Below are 10531 nucleotides of genomic sequence, written 5' to 3'. Positions count from 1 at the left end.
AAACAAAAAAACAAAAAAACGAACCCAGCTTACTGCTGCTATTTGGTAGTCTCCCCCCCGCCCCACAACAGAAGGTTTTCTTCTCTGGGTATTCAAACCCTGGCTCGCTGATGCTCGCTGACCACTCCTGGCTCGCTGATGCTGTCTTTGCACTGATGTCAATCCCCTGCTGCTGATGTCAGCCCAGCTGTGACAGCTGAGTCCAATGCCACCCACAGTTGACCTGGTGAGTCACATCTGCCTGCTTTCCCCTTGCCAAAGACCCCCTCAGAAGCTCAGGGCAGAGCCCATGACCTGCTTCCCTCTTTGCATCTCTATGCTTTTTGAGCTTGAGGAGTCTCCATGGCTGAGTGATTTGTCCCATTAGCCATGGTTCTATAAAATTAACCGTGAATGTTCTCCAGTGTCCGTGGCAACCCTTCTCCCAGGGAGCAATTATGACTATAAGCTATCCTCTTTTGATGTTAACTTGTGGAAACAGAGCCTTTCTCGCCACTAAAATTCAGTGGGGCTGGTGTCTCCTAAGAAAGAAAATGTCCTAAATGCTCTCTTCCATAGAAAAGGAAGACACACAGAGGAACCCTGACTGTATCATAAAGCTCGTAATTATTCTCAATAACTGAAGGGCATTCTGTAGTGGAAAACCCCAAGGTCTGTGACATGTATGAAAGTGGGAGTATAAACGTAACACAGAGAAAACTCAGAAGCTGAACTTCATCCTCAAGGAGGCTGCAATATAACAGAGGAGACACATCTATAAAATAGATGATTATATTACTTTCTACTCACTATATAAAATAATATGTAGGGACTATGATAAAGATAGCCACAGGTTGCTATGGGAAATCTAACGGTGCTTAACCCATCCTGGTCCAGGGAAGGCCTCTTGGAGGAGGTGATTTTTTTATGTTAAGTTACTTAAACTCTGGATCTCAGTTTTCTCATTTTTAGTGTAATTTAGAATATCTAGATCTGCATTTGTGGTGAAAAATCCAGCATATAGATTTAAGTTACCATAGCAATCTTAGCTCAGTAAATAATAGTTACTCAACCATGACCTTCTGGTCTTTCATATGGATGTAGAAGCTAATGTTCTTAAAGCACAAAACCCTTTTGGGGGCACCTGGTGGCTCAGTCAGTTAAGCATCCAACTCTCGGTTTCGGCTCAGGTCATGATCTCATGGTTTGTGAGTTCAAGCCCTGCATAGGGCTCTCTGCTGCCAGCATGGAGCCTGCTTCAGATCCTCTGTCTCCCTGTATCTCTGCCTCTCTCTCTTTCTCTCTCTCTCTCTCAAAAATAAACAGGTAAACATTAAAAAAGAAAGAAAGAAAACCCTTTGTACCCAAACGTCCCACCAAGAATTTCTTGGCATATGTCATTTCCTATTGTTGTTTGAAGACATCCCAGAGTCGGAAGATGGACTGATAATTGTTCTGGTCTGAAGACAGACTGATAAATGTTCTGAGCAGCTTTGTTTTTCAGTAACTTCCAGCAAACAAGTTCTTTGAGGTCAGAGAACAAGTTGGGTTTCTAAATACACTTTTTTCTTTCTCCCTCTCTCCTCGCCACCGTGTCTGGAACTCTGTCATGGTTCTCTTTTGACTGGAAGAAATATGTTAGTGCTCAAAACTTGCACTGTGCAGTGGCTGCCTAATGGCTACAGAAGACAGCAGTAAGGTAACTAAGTAGATTAAGTGGCTGGGAGCTAGAAGACTGAAGCAGTTTTCACACCAAATCAATTATTCAACACGTATTGGCTCTGTACGAGGTAGTGCAGCAGATGATCAAGAATAAGAAATAGTTCTTCTCTTAAGGAGTTTGTGATCTACTTGGAAAGACAAGGCTAATGCAATTGGAGAAATTAAAGCGTAATAAAACCCAGTAAAATGAAGAAGTACAAGATCATGGGAAGTAGGCACACCGTAAGAGTTTGAAGGAAAACAAGTTACTTAGGAGGAATTGGGCAGCAAGTGGCACTCAGGCTGTGAAAGATATATGGGGAGGATTTGAACAGTGCCAGTGTGGGTGCAGGTGAGAGGACCAGCAGAAGTGAGGACAATGAGATAAGAAAAGGCAGGCATGAGATCATGCCTCAGGGCAGCACATAGACCAGCCCTATTGCAGGGCAGGGGTATGCGAGGTATGAGAACCACCCTTCAAGGCTTGCTCCTGACCCCAGGTGAATCTGAGGGGGTTAATTACCTCACCCCTTGCCCGGCCCTGGACAAATTCTTACCCTTTAAGGATATTCTAGAAATCTAAAAATACTGTCGAGCCCTATTGATTTTTGCTATCCTAAGCATCCTTCAGTGTTTTCAGACCACATACATTCTAGCCTGTGATTTATTCCTATAAACAGTCTAAAAAATTAAGTCTAAAATTATGGCAAAGTCCAAAGCCTTTGATCTTACATGTGGGACTTACCAATAATTTAAGAGTGTCCATATCATGATTCTGAGTTAAACTCAAGATGAGGAATAAAGTTCTCAAGAGTGGTCAGAGCTTGGTGGCTCCGTGGATCTACTGAGGACTCCCAAAGGAACGAAGCTTTAGTAGTCACATAAAAGGGCTTTTTTTTTTAATGTGCTGCTTCAAGGCCTAATAATTCCATTTCTGGACACATGCAGGATATTGACCCTCAAAATCATCCCGCAATAAGTCATCAATCCAACTGAACTAAAACAGGGCTGTGGCAAACCCCATTATGATACTGATGATCCAAGAGGGATCACCTCTATAAAAAGGGGTTTACCTTTCCTAGAGAATTATGAAGGTACCATAACATGACAATAGAAAAGGTACATATGAACTTAGAAGTGCTAGGACTTTGATTTCATTGGTAGATTTATACTATTGAGCTTAATATTGTGATATATATTGGGGCACCTGGGTGGCTCAGTCAGTTGAGCATCCAACTCTTGATTTCAGTTCAGGTTATGATCCCAGATTCGTGGGATCAAGCCCCGCATCAGGTTGTGCAGAGTGTGGAGCTTGCTTGGGATTTTCTCTCTCTTTCTCTCTGTCTCTCCCTCTGCCCCTCTCCCCCACTTGTGCATACTCTCTCTTAAATAAATAAGTTAATTACTTAATTAAATTTAAAAAGAAAAAAAATTGTGATATATAGCCTATATGGTCCTTTGTTTCCACACACATACACACACGTATATTTATACTGAACCCTATCAGTTAGGGCCTAAACAAGAAAGAAGAAATTAGTTTATTTTTAATGCAGAAAACTGATTTTACAGGTGATGGAATCTGGAAGCCAAACAGCAGGCAATGGGGCAATCCAAAGATGAGTAAGGGCAGGAAATTCTACCATCCCCTGGCTAGAGAGACCAAGGGAAGGGATAATGTTAGTGGAAACTAGAGGCAGAGCCACCAAGTGGAAGCTAGAACCATGGCCGGACAGTCCCATGGGAGCTAGAGCCATAGAGAAGGCACAGCCCAAGGCAGAGAAATGGAAGAAATACCCTGACTTCTCTCCCCACTGCCACCCAACATCTCTACCAGTGCCTCCCAATGCCCAAACCCAAGAAGAAACCACTGGACAGGAAACGCTAGGAATAGCAGCTGCTGGAGTCAGTCTTCTGCAATACAGAACACAACACAGGAAGGGTGAGATGGGATCCAAGGCCAGTGGGGCCCGAGACCTACCCAGGACTCCACATAATTACCATGAGGATTAAATGAGGCATCATATAAATGCATCCATCACAAGCCTCAGATATAGTGAGCTTTCAATAAAAGTTTGTTTAATAATACAGCATCGTCCGCATGGAGGGCCTGATGACTCACAACGTTACCAAACCTATAGGTACAAAGGCTGCTTATTATTTTTATTTTTCAGAAATAGATTTTTAAAAGAGAAAGGAAACTTCAGCAAAAATGTATCACCACTTTCCAAAGGAGAAGCTGCAGATGGTATTTATGATTTTCACTGAAGCATCTCAGTTAAATTAATTACTTGTCTATTAAATTCTTAAACTGGCAGCTCTTATTTTCTAATGTGATCACTTCATGCAGAAACCAACAGCCAATTAAATCAGAACAAATGACTAGCTGATCTCTAAGGTTGCTTCTGACTCTACCGTCTAAGATTACTCAGTTACATCGATGGCAAAATGATGAAAGGATTTGAGGTAAGTTCTGCCCTGAGTCAGTTCCAAGTGTCATCTGAATCAGTATCAGGAATATATGTTCTTCCAAAAATCTCAAATACACACTGGGCAAAGTAGAAGGTATTTTAATTCTCTCAGCTTTGAAAGAGCACTTTTCTAAGGTGATTTACTTGAGAAATGCACTTTTCTATGCTGTAAATGGACACTGAAGAGACCTACAGTTTGTTTTAGGTTTTTTTCTGTTCATCATGCAAACATTTATGTGTTCTGGATATAATTCGGTTTGGGTTTCTTCTTCATGAAGTAACTGGGGAACAACAGTTGGTGACTAGTGATGTTCTCTACAATACAGGGCCATAATAATAGGTCTTATTCACGTGGTGCTTTTAATTCATGCCTGGTATTGTTCTAAACACTTTACATATATAGACTCATTTAATGTTCCTGACAAATTTATGATGTAGGTACTGTTATAGTTGCCATTTTACAGATAAGGAAACTGATGCAGAGATGTTACACCTTTCTCTGGTCACAAAACTTATACGTGGGAAAGCAGAGATCCAGCCCTGGCAGTCTAGCTCTAGAAACTATGCTCTTTCTTAATCATGATGCCATACTGAGAAGGAAAAGAAAGGATATGCACATTCTTTTTTTTTTTTAATGTGTATCAATGTTTGAGAGAGAGTACAAGTGGGGGAGGAGCAGAGAAGGGGGAACAGAGGAACCAAGGCAGGCTCTGCACCAACAACGGAGAGCCCAACGTGGGGCTCGAGCTCACAAACCGCGAGATCATGATCTGAGCCTAAGTCGGATGCTCAACTGACTGAACCACCCAGGCGTCCCAAGAAAAGATTCACACATCCTAACAAGGAAAATAATGGGTCATTCTCCTCTCACTTTTATAAGGATACCTTTCTGGACTGGCTCCCACCTACCCTGCCCGCCTTACCTTGTCCACCGATCCCTTCTCCCCACTCCAACCACGAAAGGCTTCCATTCATTCTCATTCTCCCCAAGCTCCCACCCGCAAGGCCCTTGCAGTGCCATTCCCTCTGCCTCAAGTGCACATTTGTCCCGTTTCAGCTGGTGAAGCTCTTTTGTGCCCTGGATCTCCAAGCAAGCTCTCCCTGGCTACTTTAAACTCAGATTATAGGCTCCCACAGTACAGAACGCCTCTCTTTCCTAGCCCCTATTAGAGTTACAATTTGACATTTTGTTTACATGATTTGTGTCTGCTTAGCTTCCTAGAGTATCCCCAGTGTCCGGAACATAATGCAGGTTCAATAAATACTTATTGACTGACTTATTGATTAAAATTTGTCTGCTCCCTAGACTGGGAGCTCCATGAAGGAGGAAACCATGTGTGTTTATGCTTCTGCTGAATCCTCAGCACCCAGTTAAATGCCTGGCACATAGATGATATCTCTGGGGAGATATGTAAACTAGAGAACAGCTTTATTATCTTTATGGCAATTATTGAAATTTCCTATGACCCTTTTTTAAAAAAAATAAACCTTTGATTGTGATGATTTCCAAACCTCAATATGGCCAGGATACAGATATTTCACCACTCTGCCCATGTGCCCTCAAATCAGTGCCACTGAGTCTACTCCGATGGCCGTCCCTCGCCCCTCCAATGTTCACCCTGGACTGCCCATGTATTTCTAACAAGTACAATTCTTGGGGCAGGGCGGGGGAGAGCAATTGCCAAAAAGCAAAAAGACTGACCCAGACAACTTCCCACAACTTAACTTTTCTTTAAGTGAAAAGAATGATAAAGAAGCCTCCCTCCTCTTTCTCTGATGGTCCATAGGATGGTTTTCCATGGCTTTGGGACCTGTCATCATTGTCATAGCCCCTTTTGAAAGCTATAATCACCTGCTGTCATTGCGCTCAATCATTACAACTGAAAGAAATCAAAGCTCTCTACCTCGATTTTAGGATATGGCAACCTGCCTTCCCCATATCAGTAGGAGGCAGAACTTGGTCACTCAGGGTTGGAAACCATCCCTGACCCCTGACCCAAGGGAAGCACAGGTCTTGGAACTCTGGCATTCCAGTTTGGAAAGGTTACTGACCTCTGGCCTGGAAAGCATGCAGCCGCCTCAACCCACTGCCGGAGTCAGTGATTACGGCAGATTCCTGTCACTCCTCTCTTCTCTGAGCTAAGACTGTCTTGGAAATAGCCAGACAGATAAAGGAATTGCCAGCAAAAACTATAAGGCAATCTTTTTACAAAAAAAAGACCCTTTAAATAAGCCAGATACAAAAATCATACTATATGATTCTACTTATATGAGGTACCTAGTCAACTTCATAGAGACAGAAAGTAAAGTGGTGGTTGCCAGGAGGTTAAAACGGGAAACAGAGTTATTGGTTAATGGGTACAAAGTTTCAGTTTGGGATGATGAAAAGTTCTAGAGATGGATGGTGGTTATAGCTGCACAACAGTGTGAATATACTTAATGCCATTAAACTGTACATATAAAAAATGGAAATGTTATGTTATATATATTTTACTCCATTAAAAAAAAAAACAGGAGCTTTATAGGGCTTGGCCTGGACATTTTAATATCTTTCAATCCTTTCCTCTATTTTCTGGCCAGCAATTCCTAAGGTTAAAACAAGCAAACAAGAAATCTGTAAGACCTTTCCTCTTGAGCGATTTCCTTTGTCATATTTCTACTACCTCTCAACATGGAGGCTTTACAAAAATGAATTATTGGGACCTCATGAAGATAAAGAGCTTCTGCACAGCAAAGGAAACAATCAACAAAACTAAAAGGCAACCAACAGAATGGGAAAAGATATTTGCAAATGACATATCAGACAAAGGCCTACTATCCAAAATCTATAAAGAGCTCACCAAACTCCACACCCAAAAAACAAATAATCCAGTGAAGAAATGGGCAGAAAACATGAATAGACACTTCTCTAAGGAAGACATCCAGATGGCCAACAGGCACATGAAAAGATGTTCAACGTCGCTCCTCATCAGGGAAATACAAATCAAAACCACACTGAGATACCACCTCACACCAGTCAGAGTGGCTAAAATGAACAAATCAGGAGACTATAGATGCTGGAGAGGATGTGGAGAAACGGGAACCCTCTTGCACTGTTGGTGGGAATGCAAACTGGTGCAGCCCCTCTGGAAAACAGTGTGGAGGGTCCTCAAAAAATTAAAAATAGATCTACCCTATGATCCAGCAATAGCACTGCTAGGAATTTACCCAAGGGATACAGGAGTGCTGATGCATAGGGGCACTTGTACCCCAATGTGTATAGCAGCACTTTCAACAATAGCCAAATTATGGAAAGAGCCTAAATGTCCATCAACTGATGAATGGATAAAGAAATTGTGGTTTATATACACAATGGAATACTATGTGGCAATGAGAAAGAATGAAATATGGCCTTTTGTAGCAATGTGGATGGAACTGGAGAGTGTTATGCTAAGTGAAATAAGTCATACAGAGAAAGACAGATACCATATGTTTTCACTCTTATGTGGATCCTGAGAAACTTAATAGAAGTCCATGGGGGAGGGGAAGAAAAAAAAAAAAAGAGGTTAGAGAGGGAGAGAGCCAAAGCATAAAAGACTCTTAAAAACTGAGAACCAAGGGTTGATGGGGGGTGGGAGGGAAGGGAGGGTGGGTGATGGGTATTGAGGAGGGCACCTTTTGGGATGAGCACTGGGTGTTGTATGGAAACCAATTTGACAATAAATTTCGTATTTAAAAAAAATGGAGGCTTTAACATGATGATTTCCTTATCAATCAGACTATGCTGCCAATCCAAATAACCCCAAAATTCAGTAGCTTCAAATAACAAAGGATTACTTCTTGTTCTCTCTACATAGCCCAAGCAGAACCATAAGAAGATTTCCTCAGGGACCAGGGCTGATGGAGCAGCACCCACCATGTGAGCAGAAAGGCAAGCCTTGCAACACTCGGCCTTCAGAGCTTCAGCTTCCTGTCCATGTGCACCTGGCTGGCCAAAGCAGTCCTAAGACCACGCCTAATTCAAGGGAATTGTGGGGAAGTGCAATTCCAACAAGTGCCTGGAGGGCACGCAAGCTGTGGAGTGCCCTGTGAACACTACAATGTCCTTCTGACCACTACAGCCTCTTTCTAGGTTTTGCTCATATCTTTGCATTATTTCCAAAACTCATTTTAGTGATAACTTATAGTATAGCGTAATATATGTAATTATACAGATATCATTATATAAATTATGATATATATTATAACCAGAAGGAAACAAAACCTGGTCTCCCCATCAAAGGACATCTCCAGCATTCAGCCACATGCTTCTTGCCCATGGTTCAAGGAGAGCGGCACATGGCTGCTCTGCCAACCAATGAATGAGACTGAGCACCACCTCTTCTCCTCACCTTCTCAAGTCCGGTCGAATCTTGAGCCCAGAAATTAGAAGAGCCCAACAGCATAAAAAGACTTTCTGCCACCTGCTTTATTTGAGGAGGTTAAAAAAAAATTGATCTTGGCATCAGAGGAATACAAGACTCAAAAGGAAATAAACTGATCTTTCAGATTTATTTATTCTAGGCTTTCTGGCCTCAAAAGACCCTGAGGAGGTTGAAACGGATTTTAGATGTGCTAGAGATTCCATAAATTCACATGGACAGCCTTCACCTGCTGATACTGTGAGTTCAAGTGCAGAGACCCAGGAAAGAGTCCTGACCATTCTATAATGGCCAGATACACACCACTGTGACAGAAGAGCCATCCCATCTAGGCCCTCAGAAGAACATGGCAAGCTTAGGCAGTAAACCCTTAGACTGAAATGACAAGATTTCTCAGAGTCTAGGCATCACATTAATGTGCAGGATAGAAGTTAGTAGAAGACATGTACATGGGGACCCTTATATAGACACATCAAATGCAATTTAACAGAACCTTCATTTGTTGTCCTCCTGTCCTCTCTGTTTATTACTTTGTGGTATACAGCCAATGTTAGAAAAACTCAGGTATCCTCATGCCTCATATCTTCATTCGATGAATCCATGAATTGGTAGACAGAGAAACCCTGACTGGCTCTGTTTTGCATTACTTACTAATAACTTTGGGAAGATTTTCAAGTATCTCTGGCAGATTGAGCAAAATGCTATCACAACCATTAGCTCAAACAGAAAAGGAACAGTATAAAGTATAAAATCCAGTTTCAATGTTGACAAAATAGCAGCACCAATGGCATGAGTCAGCACATGAGCATATTCAGCAGCTCTTTAATTTTTATTGCTGTTGTTCCCTTCTTGTGATTAATCAGATTGCATACAGAAACATGTCAATCCCCAGTGATAAAGTCAGCTATTGTTTGAGTACACGTATGCATCGGCAAACTCTTAGAGAAAGATTCATTTTTAAATAAATCAACAACAAAAAATTGCTCATCTGTACGATTACTAGGATTCAGATTTAGAAAGGGATAAGCCAAGGGACTGAAAAACAAGGAAAATTGGAATGCTTTATTCTGGAAGTCTATAAACCAAGGGCAGTAACTCAGTAATAAAAGCATGGCTGTTGAAGTCACAGATCTAGATTTAAATCCTTGCTCTATCATTTACTAGACACAAGATAATGACCACGTCATAAGGCCACATTAAGTCTCAGTTTCTTCACCCGTAAAATGAAGAAAACAGCCATCTACTTCCTGTAGAGGATGTGAAAGAAATGAGATAGATAATCCATTTAATGTCCTTAGCAGAATGCCTGGTACACAGCTGTGCTCAGCAAAGGTGTGTTATCCTTGACAGTGTTTGATAAAATTATAAGGAAGGAAATTCCTTGACTGAAATCTAATCATGTCATGGAAAGTTGCCTGAGTGTCTGCGATGCAGAAAGACAATGCAAACCTGACTGCCATTCTCTTTTCCAAACCCCCTGTGGCATAATTTTCTGGTTTCACAGTCTGTTCACCTGGAAATTGGGGGTGACAGATCTAGACAGCTTGGCTTGGGTGTCTATCTTGATGTGCGCTGAAAGCAGTGGTTTTGTTTGTAGAGATTATTCTGTTGCTTGAACTCCAGGGAGAATAAGTGGACATGTTGCTAATAGAGCTGTACCTCTGGACTCCAGGCTTCCTGAGCCTCTCCTAGTATTTAAGAGAAAGGGGCCATAATATACTTTGACATAAATGCATTTGCAAGAATACAACTGGAAGAGATTGAGTGTTTTCTGTGGCTTCCCCTACTACTTCAGAGCTTTTGGTCCTGCTGTTTTGTAAACAGAAAGACCTGCATTTAAATATTTACTTGCAGTATCTTTTCCTCTTTACAACTAATGATATCATCATAACATGTCCTTTCATCTGGCCCCTTAGCCTAAGGAATCCTCTTTAAGGTTCTCATTAGCAAGGAGCTCTACACTTTTGGTGCTGTCTTGTCTGC

General features: G+C 41.7%; 1 long non-coding RNA gene across 1 annotated transcript; it reads left to right on the top strand.

The window, feature by feature from the left end:
- Window positions 1-458: 458 nt before the first annotated feature.
- Window positions 459-8680, top strand: LOC113599381 (uncharacterized). Its single transcript, XR_003420209.2, has 3 exons — window positions 459-602; window positions 1611-1678; window positions 7985-8680. It is a non-coding gene; the product is annotated as an uncharacterized LOC113599381 (long non-coding RNA).
- The last annotated feature ends 1851 nt before the right edge of the window (window positions 8681-10531 follow it).

The sequence above is a fragment of the Acinonyx jubatus genome, chromosome B1 (assembly GCF_027475565.1).
Source record: "Acinonyx jubatus isolate Ajub_Pintada_27869175 chromosome B1, VMU_Ajub_asm_v1.0, whole genome shotgun sequence".
NCBI lineage: Eukaryota > Metazoa > Chordata > Mammalia > Carnivora > Felidae > Acinonyx > Acinonyx jubatus.
The sequence above is the reverse complement of the archived record's forward strand: the minus strand, read 5'-3'. Positions and strand labels throughout refer to the sequence as shown.